Here is a 14611-nt window from a genome sequence, read left to right as displayed (position 1 = left end):
ATAGTCTTCATAATATTAAAACAGTGAAAAACATACTATAGGTATTGCTGAATTAGGAAGTGGTTATGCATCTGTTAATAGAGCCTTTATTTTAAGTCATTGTTTTATTTGGCAGTTTTAATATAGAGTTTAAGTTTGATCAAAAAATGTTGAAGTAGCAATATTTAAATCACATGAAAAAAGATTAGCCTATTCTTGATTAGATTATTTAGTTACACACTTTACCCTTTTGGCCCTATTTCTAGTACATAAGCAAGCATAATTGTGTTGATAATTCTACCTAGAAAAAAATAAACTCAATAATTACCTTTATCTAGAAACACATTATAAACGTCCTGCACTGCAGGAAGATACTAAAAAGGGGTAAAAAAAATATGGGAAATTGACTGGTCAACTTTCTGAGTTCTGCTTTAGTTTATACCATTATATTCCACAGAACACTTAAGCATTCTGATGATTTATGTGCTGAATCCCTAGACTTTTAAACTACCATCCCTATTTTCTTAACAGAGATAAAGAAAATATTGTATTGGCACCAACATCTTGAAAAGCAAAACATTTGTCTGTTGGATATTTATAATCTGGTGCAAATATAGCTGCGAAAACAGAACGTGCAACAATTAGGTCGTGCTCTCTTTTCTTATTTATACGATCCCCTACTTGAGAGTATGTTTGTAATGCTTGTCTAAGAAATGCACTTCATCTCTGTCATCTCTCCCATCTAGTTGTGCTTCCTATCTCCAAATCAATAAACCTTAAAAGTGCCTTGTAATAGTTACAGTATGTTTCTCCAGGGAGAAATTGTTGCATTAGGGTTGCGATGGTTTTTGACACTATACCAATTTCATTTGACAAGGAATTCAAAGTTGAACAGTGCACTGAGCCATGCTGGTAATTTAATAATATCCTTGGAATAGTATCTTTCTGTCTTGGACAGGAAGCCGTTATTTGTGAAAACACTCATTCTCATATTATCAGTTTGCTTCCGTTACACAAGAGAGATTATGAAGCAAGATTGTATTATAAATATGCTAGGGTCTTCTTAATGTTACTGTTGATAATGTTTTTGAGACTGATTTTCTAAGACATCATAATGGACAATAATTCTTCATTAACACTATTTACCATACTTCTACCTCTCCCACTATTTTAACTCTCTAGTATTAAAAACAGCCAGGAAACATTGCCTCATATCTGAGCTCTCCCTACTATCTAGAGGGCCATAAATAGGTCATTTCAATGATTTAAGTGCAGTTTCTTCAACTGTAGAAGGAAAAAAATGACAAAATGACTTTGCTCAAATTTAAATTATTATACACATGCCATTACCTTGATTTTGTCACCCTAATCTGTAAGAACCCTTCCCTTTCACAAGGACAGGTTATTGGAATCTTTCCCAACCTTTCAGTTTTCCATTTCTAATAGACAATGTTTCTTTATCAGGAAACCCAATACAGTAAACCAATAGCAAGAGAAGTTTGAGGTCAATCCAGTGCATAGTTAAGATTATTTAATTGGAGGAACTGATGAAAAATGTGTAATTTCTAGAATTAAATTTGTCATAATAATTACAGAAATAAGAAGAGCTATTATCGAAATCCAAGGATGCCAGGAATGCTTCCAGAATTGAGCGACACTATAGGGAGTATGAAGTGTCAACCAGTACAACTAGAAAAGACAACTTACAGAGGTTCCTTTCATAGGAGCTTTCCTGCAGGTCTTGGGGCTCTGCTGAAGAGGGAAGGATGCACGAAGCACATTGTGAACTCTGAGGTTTTCTGAACTGGAGAGAGCTTTTCATGACCAATTTTTCAATGAGATCTAATCTGCTGAATAAAAAAAAAATACAGTGACCATTTAAAACTATCATGGATATTTACTAGACATGAAAGGTGCTTTGGGGGTGTTATAATTTGCTTTTCAATTCCTAAGTTTACACATTTTGGGAGATTTACTAGAAAATAATTTATGCAAAGGCTAAATCTGGTGCTCCTCTGATATGTTCATATCTGCTTCAATTAACTAATCTAAGAACAATATGATGATAAAACACAAACCAAACAAGCAGCAAACACAAACACCACTCTCTGTGTACTTGAAAGTTTATCTTCCTCACGGTTGTGTTACTGTGTTTAGGTTAATAAAGGGAATGATTAAACAGTTCAAACATCTTTTTGCTCACTGTTAAGAATTCATTTGTAAATGGTTAGAATACAAAAAACAAGGGAAAAAAGGACTTGAAATAACTATTTTAGCAACTCAAACTTTGATAAGGTGATAAAAGATCAAAGGAATTTTCCTATTATTTCAAAAGATATTTGCATTCTTACACATATGGGAAAATACATTAGGTATGTGGGTAATTGCTTATTGTGAAAAACTTATGTGATACTCAATAAATACATGAGAAGATGGAGTATTAGGCAAGAAGATTTTTCATGAAATGCCTTAAGATGAGAGGCCTTACTAGAAAATCATAAATTTCTAAATATAGTCAGGCAGAAAATTGCTACTCTTTTGAAGGGAGTGGTCAAGAAGCCCAGCTAGCTCTGTTTCATTTTAATAAAACCTATCAGAGTGGGCAGCACATTAACTAAATTCCTTACACAAAGAGAAACTCAGAAAGTGCACACACACACACACACACACACACATTTTTTAAGTAGTCAGGGAGTTTAAAGTATCTATTATTTTGATTCTGCTAAGGAAATGAGAGGGAATCAGCCTTCCAAGGGAAAAGAGGTAAAAAGGACTTGTATCTACAGACACACAGGCTTTCTACCAGGACTTATTTTTCAAAGAACCTGAGAGTTCTACTGGCTTGTATAATGTAAAATGCAAAACGGATAAATATCTGCCAAAGAGCTCAGCAGATGCACAATTGAGACACAGTATGATCACTATAAAATACAGAATCTCATGAAGATGATGCTTAAGGTTTCCAAATGGGGTGACAAAGAATAATGAATATCTTAGACTTGAAGAGACAAGAAATAATATACTGAGAAGTCCCATGAATGGATCCGTGGTGTCTATCTTGATTAATGGATACTGCATCATTTCTGTGGCAAATTGTGTTCCCCCAAAATTCATATGGGGAAGTCCTGATTCCCAGGACTTCAGAATGTGACTATGTTTGGAAATAAGGGTTTTAAAGAGGTAATTAAGTTAAAATGAGGTTATTATCATGGATTTCAATCCAATATGACTTGTGCCTTACAAGAAGAAAAATTTTGGACACACAGAGGGAAGTCTAGGTGAAGATATGGGGAGAAGACTGCAATCTCCAAGCCAAAGAGAGAGGCCTCAGAAGAAATAAAACTTGCTGAAACTTTGGGGGAGGCGGAGCCAGGATGGCGGCATGAGTAGAGCAGTGGAAATCTCCACCCAAAAACACATAGAGCTATGAAAATATAACAAAGAAAACTCTTCCTAAAATAGAGACCAGAGGACACAGGACAACATCCAGACCACATCCACACCTGCAAGAACCCAGCGCCTTGCGAAGGGGTTAAGATACAAGTCCCGGCCCGGCGGGACCTGAGCACCCCTCCCCGTGGCTCCTGGCGGGTGGAAAGAAACCAGAGCGGTTTTTTTTTTTTGGCAAGTGCTTTTTGGAAGCCTTAAAGGGACAGGGACCCCGTCGCTAGGGAGGCAGGACAGCGGGACCGGTGAGTGGGTGCCTGGGACCGGCACCTGAGGACAGAGGAAATTGCGCATTTTCCCCCTTATTTTTTTCTCATTTTGGCAAGTGCTTTTTGGAAGCCTTAAAGGGAGAGGGACCCCAGTGCTAGGGAGGCAGAGCAGCAGGACCCATGAGCGGGTGCCTGGGAACGGCGCCTGAGGACAAAGAATATCGCGCGTTTTTCCCTACGGGACCGGTGGGCGGGTGCCTGAGACTGGCGCCTGAGGACGGAGGAAATCGAGCGTTTTTACCCTTTTTTTCCCCCTTTTTGGCGAGTGCTTTTTGGAAGCCTTAAAGGGACAGGAACCCCAGTGCTCGAGAGGCAGAGCAGCAGGACTGGTGAGTGGGTGCCTGGGACCAGCACCTGAGGACAAAGAATATCCCGCGTTTTTCCCTGCGGGACCAGTAAGCGGGTGCTTTTTGGAAGCCTTGAAGGGACAGGGACCCCGGTGCTAGGGAGGCAGGGCAGCAGGACCAGTGAGCGGGTGCCTGGGACCGGTGCCTGAGGACAAAAAAAATAGCGTTTTTTACTTTTTTTTTTTTTTTTTCTGCTCCCTCTCTCATTGTTGCTGTTGTTGTTTTGGTTTGGAGAGTGCTTTTTGGAAGTCTTAAAGGGGCAGGACAGGACACTTAGCCCAGAGGCAGCGAAGCTGGGGATATCTGGGCACTCTAACCCCCTGGGCAACAGGGAGCACAGAGGCCCCTTATGGAGATAAACAGCCTCCCAGCCACTCCCCCTACAACGGGGCTCCACCATTTTGGAGGAGCCGCCCCAGCCAGGTCACGTCCACAGCAACAGTGGAGATAAACTCCATAGCAAACAGGCAGGTAGCAGAAGCCCTGTCTGAGCACAGCTGACAAGCATAAGCCACTAGAGGTCGCTATTCTCCCAGGAGAGGAAGGCCACAAACCAACAAGAAGGGAAGTTCTTCCAGCAGTCACTCGTACCAGCTCTGCAAACTATCTCTATCACCATGAAAAGGCAAAACTACTGGCAGACAATGATCACAGAGACAACACCTGAGAAGGAGACAGACCTAACCAGTCCTCCTGAAAAAGAATTCAAAATAAAAATCATGAACATGCTGACAGAGACGCAGAGAAAAGTGCAAGAACAATGGGATGAGATGCAGAGAAAAATGCAAGAGCAATGGGATGAAGTCTGGAGGGAGATCACAGATGTCAGGAAGGAGATCACAGAAGTGAAACAATCACTGGAAGGATTTATAAGCAGAATGGATAAGATGCAAGAGGCCATTGATGGAATAGAAGCCAGAGAACAGGAACATATAGAAGCTGACATAGAGAGAGATAAAAGGATCTCCAGGAATGAAACAACACTAAGAGAACTACGTGACCAATCCAAAAGGAATAATATCAGTATTATAGGGGTACCAGAAGAAGAAGAAGGAGTAAAAGGGATAGAAAGTCACTTTGAAGAAATAATTGCTGAAAACTTCCCCAAACTGGGGGAGGAAATAATCGAACAGACCATGGAATTACACAGAACCCCCAACAGAAAGGATCCAAGGAGGACAACACCAAGACACATAGTAATTAAAATGGCAAGGATCAAGGACAAGGAAAGAGTTTTAAAGGCAGCTAGAGAGAAAAAGGTCACCTATAAAGGAAAACCCATCAGGCTAACATCAGACTTCTCGACAGAAACCCTACAGGCCAGAAGAGAATGGCATGATATACTTAATGCAATGAAACAGAAGGGCCTTGAACCAAGGATACTGTATCCAGCACGACTATAATTTAAATATGATGGCGGGATTAAACAATTCCCAGACAAGCAAAAGCTGAGGGAATTTGCTTCCCACAAACCACAGGGCATCCTACAGGGACTGCTCTAGATGGGAGCACCCCTAAAAAGAGCACAGAACAAAACACACAACATATGAAGACTGGAGGAGGAGGAATAAGAAGGGAGAGAAGAAAAGAATCTCCAGACAGTGTATATAACAGCTCAATAAGCGAGCTAAGTTAGGCAGTAAGATACTAAAGAAGCTAACCTTGAACCTTTGGTAACCACGAATTTAAAGCCTGCAATGGCAATAAGTACATATCTCTCAATAGTCACCCTAAATGTAAATGGACTTAATGCACCAATCAAAAGACATAGAGTAATAGAATGGATAAAAAGCAAGATCCATCTATATGCTGCTTACAAGAAACTCACCTTAAACCCAAAGACAAGCTTAGACTAAAAGTCAAGGGATGGAAAAACATATTTCAGGCAAACAACAGTGAGAAGAAAGCAGGGGTTACAGTACTAATGTCAGACAAAATAGACTTCAAAACAAAGAGAGTAACAAGATATAAAGAAGGATACTACATAATGATAAAGGGCTCAGTCCAACAAGAGGATATAACCATTCTAAATATATATGCACCCAATACAGGAGCACCAGCATATGTGAAGCAAATACTAACAGAACTAAAGGGGGAAATAGACTGCAATGCATGCATTTTAGGAGACTTCAACACACCACTCACCCCAAAGGATAGAACCACTGGGCAGAAAATAAGTAAGGACACATAGGCACTGAACAACACACTAGAACAGATGGACCTAATAGACACCTATAGAACTCTACATCCAAAAGCAACAGGATATACATTCTTCTCAAGTGTACATGGAACATTCTACAGAATAGACCACATACTGCTAGCTCACAAAAAGAGCCTCAGTAAATTCCAAAATATTAAAATTCTACCAACCAATTTTTCAGACCACAAAGGTATAAAAGAAGAAATAAACTCTACAAAGAAAACAAAAAGGCTCACAAAGACATGGAGCTTAACAACATGCTACTAAATAATCAATGGATCAATGAATAAATCAAAATACAGATCAAGGAATATATAGAAACAAATGACAACAACAACACTAAGCCCCAACTTCTGTGGGACGCAGCGAAAGCAGTCTTAAGAGGAAAGTATATAGCAATCCAGGCACACTTGAAGAAGGAAGAACAATCCCAAATGAATAATCTAACATCACAATTATCAAAACTGGAAAAAGAAGAACAAATGAGGCCTAAAGTCAACAGAAGGAGGGACATAATAAAGATCAGAGAAGAAATAAACAAAATTGAGAAGAATAAAACAATAGCAAAAATCAACGAAACCAAGAGCTGGTTCTTTGAGAAAATAAACAAAACAGATAAGTCTCTAGCCAAACTTATTAAGAGAAAAAGAGAATCAACACAAATCAACATAATCAGAAATGAGAATGGAAAAATCATGACAGACTCCACAGAAATACAAAGAATTATTAAAGACTACTATGAAAACCTATATGCCAACAAGCTGGAAAACCTAGAAGAAATGGACGACTTGCTAGAAAAATACCACCTCCCAAGACTGACCAAGGAAGAAACACAAAAGTTAAACATACCAATTACGAGCAAAGAAATTGAAACGGTAATCAAAAAACTACCCAAGAACAAAACCCCGGGGCCGGACGGATTTATCTCGGAATTTTATCAGACACACAGAGAAGACATAATACCCATTCTCCTTAAAGTGTTCCAAAAAATAGAATAAGAAGGAATACTCCCAAACTCATTCTATGAAGCCAACATCACCCTGATACCAAAACCAGGCAAAGACCTCACCAAAAAAGAACATTACAGACCAATATCCCTGATGAATGTAGATGAAAAAATATTCAATAAAACATTAGCAAACAGAATTCAACAGTATATCAAAAGGATAATACACCATGACCAAGTGGGATTCATCCCAGGGATGCAAGGATGGTACAACATTCGAAAATCCATCAACATTATCCACCACATCAACAAAAAGAAAGACAAAAACCACATGATCATTTCCATAGATGCTGAAAAAGCATTTGACAAAATTCAACATCCATTCATGACAAAAACTCTCAGCAAAATAGGAATAGAGGGCAAGTACCTCAACATAATAAAGGCCATATATGATAAACCCACAGCCAGCATTATACTGAACAGCAAGAAGCTGAAAGCATTTCCTCTGAGATCGGGAACCAGACAGGGATGCCCACTCTCTCCACTGTTATTTAACATAGTACTGGAGGTCCTAGCCACAGCAATCAGACAAAACAAAGAAATACAAGGAATCCAGATTGTTAAAGAAGAAGTTAAACTGTCACTATTTGCAGATGATATGATACTGTACATAAAAAACCCAAAGACTCCACTCCAAAACTACTAGAACTGAAATCGGAATACAGCAAATTTGCAGGATACAAAATTAACACACAGAAATCTGTAGCTTTCCTATACACTAACAATGAATCAATAGAAAGAGAAATAAGGAAAACAATTCCATTCACCATTGCATCAAAAAGAATAAAATACTTAGGAATAAACATAACCAAAGAAGTGAAAGACTTATACTCTGAAAACTACAAGTCACTCTTAAGAGAAATTAAAGGGGACACTAATAAATGGAAACTCATCCCATGCTCATGGCTAGGAAGAATTAATATCGTCAAAATGGCCATCCTGCTCTAAGCAATATACAGATTTGATGCAATCCCTATCAAATTACCAGCAACATTCTTCAATGAATTGGAACAAATAATTCAAAAATTCATACGGAAACACCAAAGACCCCGAATAGCCAAAGCAATCCTGAAAAAGAAGAATAAAGTAGGGGGGATCTCACTCCCCAACTTCAAGCTCTACTACAAAGCCATAGTAATCAAGACAATTTGGTACTGGCACAAGAACAGAGCCACAGACCAGTGGAACAGATTAGAGACTCCAGAAATTAACCCAAACATATATGGTCAATTAATATTTGATAAAGGAGCCATGGACATACAATGGTGAAATGACAGTCTCTTCAACAGATGGTGCTGGCAAAACTGGACCGCTACATGTAGAAGAATGAAACTGGACCATTGTCTAACCCATATACAAAGGTAAACTCAAAATGGATCAAAGATCTGAATGTAAGTCATGAAAGCATTTAACTCTTGGAAAAAAACATAGGTAAAAACCTCTTAGACATAAACATGAGTGACCTCTTCTTGAACATATCTCCCCGGGCAAGGAAGCAAAAATGAGCAAGTGGGACTACGTTAAGCTGAAAAGCTTCTGTACAGCGAAAGACACCATCAATAGAACAAAAAGGAACCCTACAGTATGGGAGAATATATTTGAAAATGACAGATCCGATAAAGGCTTGACGTCCAGAATATATAAAGAGCTCACACGCCTCAACAAACAAAAAACAAATAACCCAATTAAAAAATAGGCAGAGGAACTGAACAGACAGTTCTCTAAAAAAGAAATACAGATGGCCAAGAGACACATGAAAAGATGCTCCACATAGCTAATTATCAGAGAAATGCAAATTAAAACTACAATGAGGTATCACCTCCCACCAGTAAGGATGGCTGCCATCCAAAATACAAACAACAACAAATGTAGGCGAGGCTGTGGAGAAAGGGGAACCCTCCTACACTGCTGGTGGGAATGTAAATTAGTTCAACCATTGTGGAAAGCAGTATGGAGGTGCATCAAAATGCTCAAAACAGACCTACCATTTGACCCAGGAATTCCACTCCTTGGAATTTACCCTAAGCACGCAGCAATCAAGTTTGAGAAAGACAGATACACCCCTATGTTTATCGCAGCACTATTTACAATAGCCAAGAATTGGAAGCAACCTAAGTGTCCATCGGTAGATGAATGGATAAAGAAAATGTGGTACATATACACAATGGAATACTACTCAGCCATAAGAAGTGGAAAATTCCAACCATTTGCAGCAACATGGATGGAGCTGGAGAGTATTATGCTCAGTGAAATAAGCCAAGAGGAGAAAGAGAAATAGCAAATGATTTCACTCATCTGAGGAGTATAAGAACAAAGCAAAAACTGAAGGAACAAAACAGCAGCAGAATTACAGAACCCAAAAATGGACCAACAGGTACCAAAGGGAAAGGAACTGGGGTGGATGGGTGGGCAGGGAGGGATAAGGGGGGTGAAGAAGTAGGGGTGTATTAAGATTAGCATGCATGGGGGGGAGGGAGAAAGGGGAGGGTGGGCTGCACAACACAGAGAGGACAAGTAGTGATTCTACAACATTTTGCTAAGCTGATGGACAGTAATCGTAATGTGATTGTTAGGGGGGAGCTGATATAGGGGAGAGCATAGTAAACATAGTATTCTTCATGTAAGTGTAGATTAAAGATTAAAAAAAAAAGAAAGAAAGAAAGAAAAGGGGGATTACTCCTTGATAGGAAAAAACTATTGGTAAATCAAAGATCAATGCATGTTTTAAATATCCTTAATGTTGATCACTTAAAGGGTGTCAGATGATCAGCTATGGAGGTACTCTTTTCTGATAATATTCCTTTCTCTTAATAAAAAAAAAAAAAAAGCAGTTCCTGTGTGCTGACCTCCAATGAGTTCTGCACAGTGGTATAGAGGGCATGTCAAAGTGTGGGCAAAGGGTCTGTTTGTGTCTGTGCAGAAGATCAAGGCCTAGCTGGATACCCAGAAAATGAACTAAGATACGATATGAGGAGGAGCTTCCGGCATCAGCACTCTCTGGAGGACTTGTGCCAGGGGGATGATCATCAAAAAGCATTCACAGGGATCTGGGCGATGCTGCGGTTGTGGCTGCATCCACCCCACTGTTTCCTGGACTCGCCATTGGAATGAGGAGGGAGATGTCTAGGCTGGCATGTGCATACAGTGAGACAACGAATTTGACCGGATCTGTACTGTTGGAACTCAGCCAAGAGTTGGGAGGGGTGCAAGTTGCAGCACTCCAAAATCTTATGACTATACACTATCTACGGTTAAAAGAACAGATGGGATGTGAACAGATCCCAGAAATGGGCTGCTTTAATTTGTCTGATTTCTCTCAGACTGTTCAAGTACAGTTGGACAATATCCATCATATCATAGACAAATTTTCACAAATGCCTAAGGTGCCTAAATGGTTTTCTTGGCTTCACTGGAGATGGATGGTAATTATAGATTTGCTTTGTTTATGTCACGGTATTCCTAGTATGTTAATATGTGTGTGCAAATTAGTTAGTAGTTGAAAACCTATACATACTTAAGGTACTCTACAAGAAGATATGTCAAAGAAATAATCAATCCTCCCATGTTTTCTTCCATATGCTACCTCTATAGCTTTTCTTCTTCCTTCCTAATTATAACGCTTAAATAGAATTTGTGCATCATATCGAATTTACCGAGTATCATAATTCCTCCAGGTGGTAAAGATACCTCGAGACAAGTGCTGGGCATAGAAGCCACAGGGCATAAATCTGCAAAGAAGTAAAAAGCTAACCTTTTCAAACAGTATGGCTTCTCTCTCACTTACCAACTTTACATTTCCCTGTATGGCCCCGGAAGATGACTGGTTAGCCAGAGACGGGTAAGATTCCTCAAGGGAGGAACAACCTAAGACAGGCACAGTTGCAGGGGGGCCATCAGGTGAGAAATTGGGGATCAACAGAGGTGAGGCTCAGAACCTCACCCCCCCTGCTTTGAGAGAAATCTTCTGCATCTGTGGATATTTTGCTGCCCTTGTCTAGCTTGGATTAATACTTAGTCCATAGGCACACACCTGATCATCTACATTTGCCCTCTTACAGCACTAAACTATGTTTTCTACCTTTATCTTGCATCTACCTACCACTTCAGCATTTTATTAAAAATAAAAATAATAATAATAATAAAGGGAGAAATGTGGGATCCACATATAAATCAAGTATAAAAATCGAACGAATATTCATATTTGACCTGATTGTTTATAGTTCATAATGCGTGATCAAAACCAAAAGTTTCTGTGATGACTGCCCTTGCAGTGTTCACCATGTAAGAATTTATTCACTATGTAAGAATTCATTCACCATGTAAAAACTTGTTCGTTATGCTTCAGAAGATTGGAGACTGATGAGAATTAGGCTTGAGATGGACTAATGATTGTACATTGAGCATTAACCCCCCTATACTGAATTTTATTGTTGTTAACAACCATTTGATCAATAAATATGAGAGATGCCCTCTCAAAAAAAAAAAAGGTACACACTTCCAATTGTAAAATAAATAAGTAACCGGGATATAATGTACAGCATAAGGAATATAGTCAAAATATTGTAACAACTTTGTATGGTGATAGCTGGTAGCTAGAATTATCATGTATATAAATGTTGAATCACTGTGTTGTACACCTGAAACTAATGTAATACTGTGTGTCAACTACCCTTCAATAAAAAATAAATAATTAAAAAAAAAAACTTGCTGAAACTTTAATCTTGGATTCTGGCCATCAGAACTGTGAGAAAATACGTTCCATTCAGCCTTGTAGGGCTTTGTGTTGGCAGCCTGAGCAGACTCATACAGTACCCTCAAAGAAAACTCCATCCTGTTTGGGAAGTCTGCTGTCATGTATTTCAGACTGGAATAAATGTAAGAAGTTTGATAAGGAAATTTTTCTAAAACGTTAAGATAATTTTTCCACACTGAGATGGTATGCCATAAGACAGGAAAATTATCCTGGCCTGAAATTTGTATTTAGTGAAGTGAATGGAGCTTTCAGTGAAGGTCACAACAAATTTCAGGATGTTAAGAAGCCAGACTTTTCAAGAATACATGATCGTCTTTCATATTCATTGGTGAATGCAATGTTTGAAATAACCCATTTCATGGTATTCTCAAGAATACTGGCTTTTCTTCAGAAGTTACTGACACAAATATTTGAAATGATCCATCATTACCTATAACCTTATTTGTTGGAGTGGTGACTTAACAGAGTACGGGGGTTTAAGCAAGTACTGTCACACAGTAGATAACTAGTACGTATCTGCCAACCGAAGTTGCAAAATGAACAAGGCAAATTTTATCACACATTTTACTACCCAGATTTTACTGAAACAAGTTATGTTCTGTGCAAAAGATGGACAAAATCTTTTATTTGCAGATTGGTTAAGGTAATTCTCTTTTTTAGGTATATACTAAAGATACATAGTTTTTGCCCCCAGTATTAGTTTTTATAAGTCTAGGAATCCTATAAAACTACACATTTAAAAAATCTTAGACATATGATTATGGTTCTATGGAGGACAGGTTTGTTCAAAGAGAATATTGTATCAATTATATAAATAAATTATAGCATTGTAGAAAATACAGAACTAAAATTGTATTAACAATTATACTTATTGATAAGTAATATGAGTTAAAATAAATAGTATTGTGTTTTCATTTCTCTATAGCACTACGTTTTCTTCTTAATTTCAAGGAAGCACACAAGATTAGCACTTACAGGACTAGGAACTCAGACACAGAATCCTATTTTATAACATATTTACTATAAATCAAAGGACCTACATCTATTTACTATAAACCAAAAACACTAGGCAAATATCTTGAAATAGAATATCCAATTATTTTTTGATTGAGGAATATTAAGAATCACTTTGAACTGTGAATATTTCATTTTAGCTATATTTCCTGACATATGATTAAAAAAGCTATTTTTGCACACTTTTCTCTTATTTCTTAAGATACTGAAAAATTGTGCATGGTTTTATGATACTATTAGAAAAAGCACTGTGGCTTTTTAAAACCTCTTTTACCCTCTCTCAGCCTTAGTCCTGATCTGTAAATGGGGATAACAACATGTATTTTCTCAGTTCACAAAGTTTTGTAAAGATCAATAAATTAATGTACATAGAAACAGTTTACATAAAAACACCATATCAGTACAAATAAGATTATCACTAATTTTTTTTTTATAAATTGCTGAATAGTAGCAAGATTTTCTTGGGCATGATCTAAACCATGATCTAAACCAAGCTCAATTTCATCATCACCAGAACAAACAACATATTGTATGTGAATTAATGAAATCTTTATAGTATTCCTTCATGATACGTAACTCAGTAGTAAAAATTAGCAGGAAAGAAATGGATGAAAACCAAAGGGAAAGGGCTGGCAGCAATGGGGGAGTAAATGGTACAAAGGTGAAACCAGAAACAAGCACTTCAAATGAAAGTGTGTCTGTTGCCAGAATCATTCCCAATGTAAGTTTCTAATAGTCCTGGAAATGACTGAATTGTATCAACCAAACCAGACAATTGAAGCAGGTGTCTGGCATTAGGATAGATGGAAATGGTTTCTCTTTTCTCTGCTATCAAGATGAGGAAGATATAATAGGAATACATACCGATTCCGAGGAGAACAGCATGCCAGCTCTGTATTGCAGATGGAATTGTGCAAAACATCCCAAATGATTACCAATGAAAATTAGTCAAAACAAGGATTCATAATGCATAATAAAATAACTTAGCTTTCCTCTTGAATGTACATTACATTTCACAGATATTAGGACCAAAAGGGTGACTGTTTTCATTACTAATGACCACCAAATAAAATGTATGGTAAATTGAGACTTAGTATAAAGAGTTTGGAATTGGTTAAACATAAAATGAATGCTACTAATATGAAGGATAAATTTGCACATGACAATTCCTTCATCAGCTGATGAATATGAGAAGCTGGAGACATTAATGTGACAACACAAAAATACATTACTCAACTTATGATCAGACTTGCACTGTTTTCAAAAACTTCTGGAGTTTTAAAAGGTTATTAAAAATTAAAAATATTGATGTAATAATATCTCCTGATAGATTTGTGATGAAACATATTGCAATAACTATTCAAATTTATCACTGATGTCAGTATGGCCAAAGCCAAACATTAATACTAAACACAAGATCTAAGGAATAATGGTGCATAATATTTTCCTAGGATATTACTTTTATTCTATTTAAGAAAGATAAAACAGGTACTAATTTTTACCAGGGACTCTATAAAGTATAAAGCTTTAATTAGAGATCTTTTTTTCTTGACCTGGTTTTGAGGCCCTAACTAGAGGACAGTCAGTTCTCCTTCA

This window comes from Manis javanica, chromosome 5 (genome assembly GCF_040802235.1).
Source record: "Manis javanica isolate MJ-LG chromosome 5, MJ_LKY, whole genome shotgun sequence".
In the NCBI taxonomy this organism is placed as follows: Eukaryota; Metazoa; Chordata; class Mammalia; order Pholidota; family Manidae; genus Manis; species Manis javanica.
The sequence above is the reverse complement of the archived record's forward strand: the minus strand, read 5'-3'. Positions refer to the sequence as shown.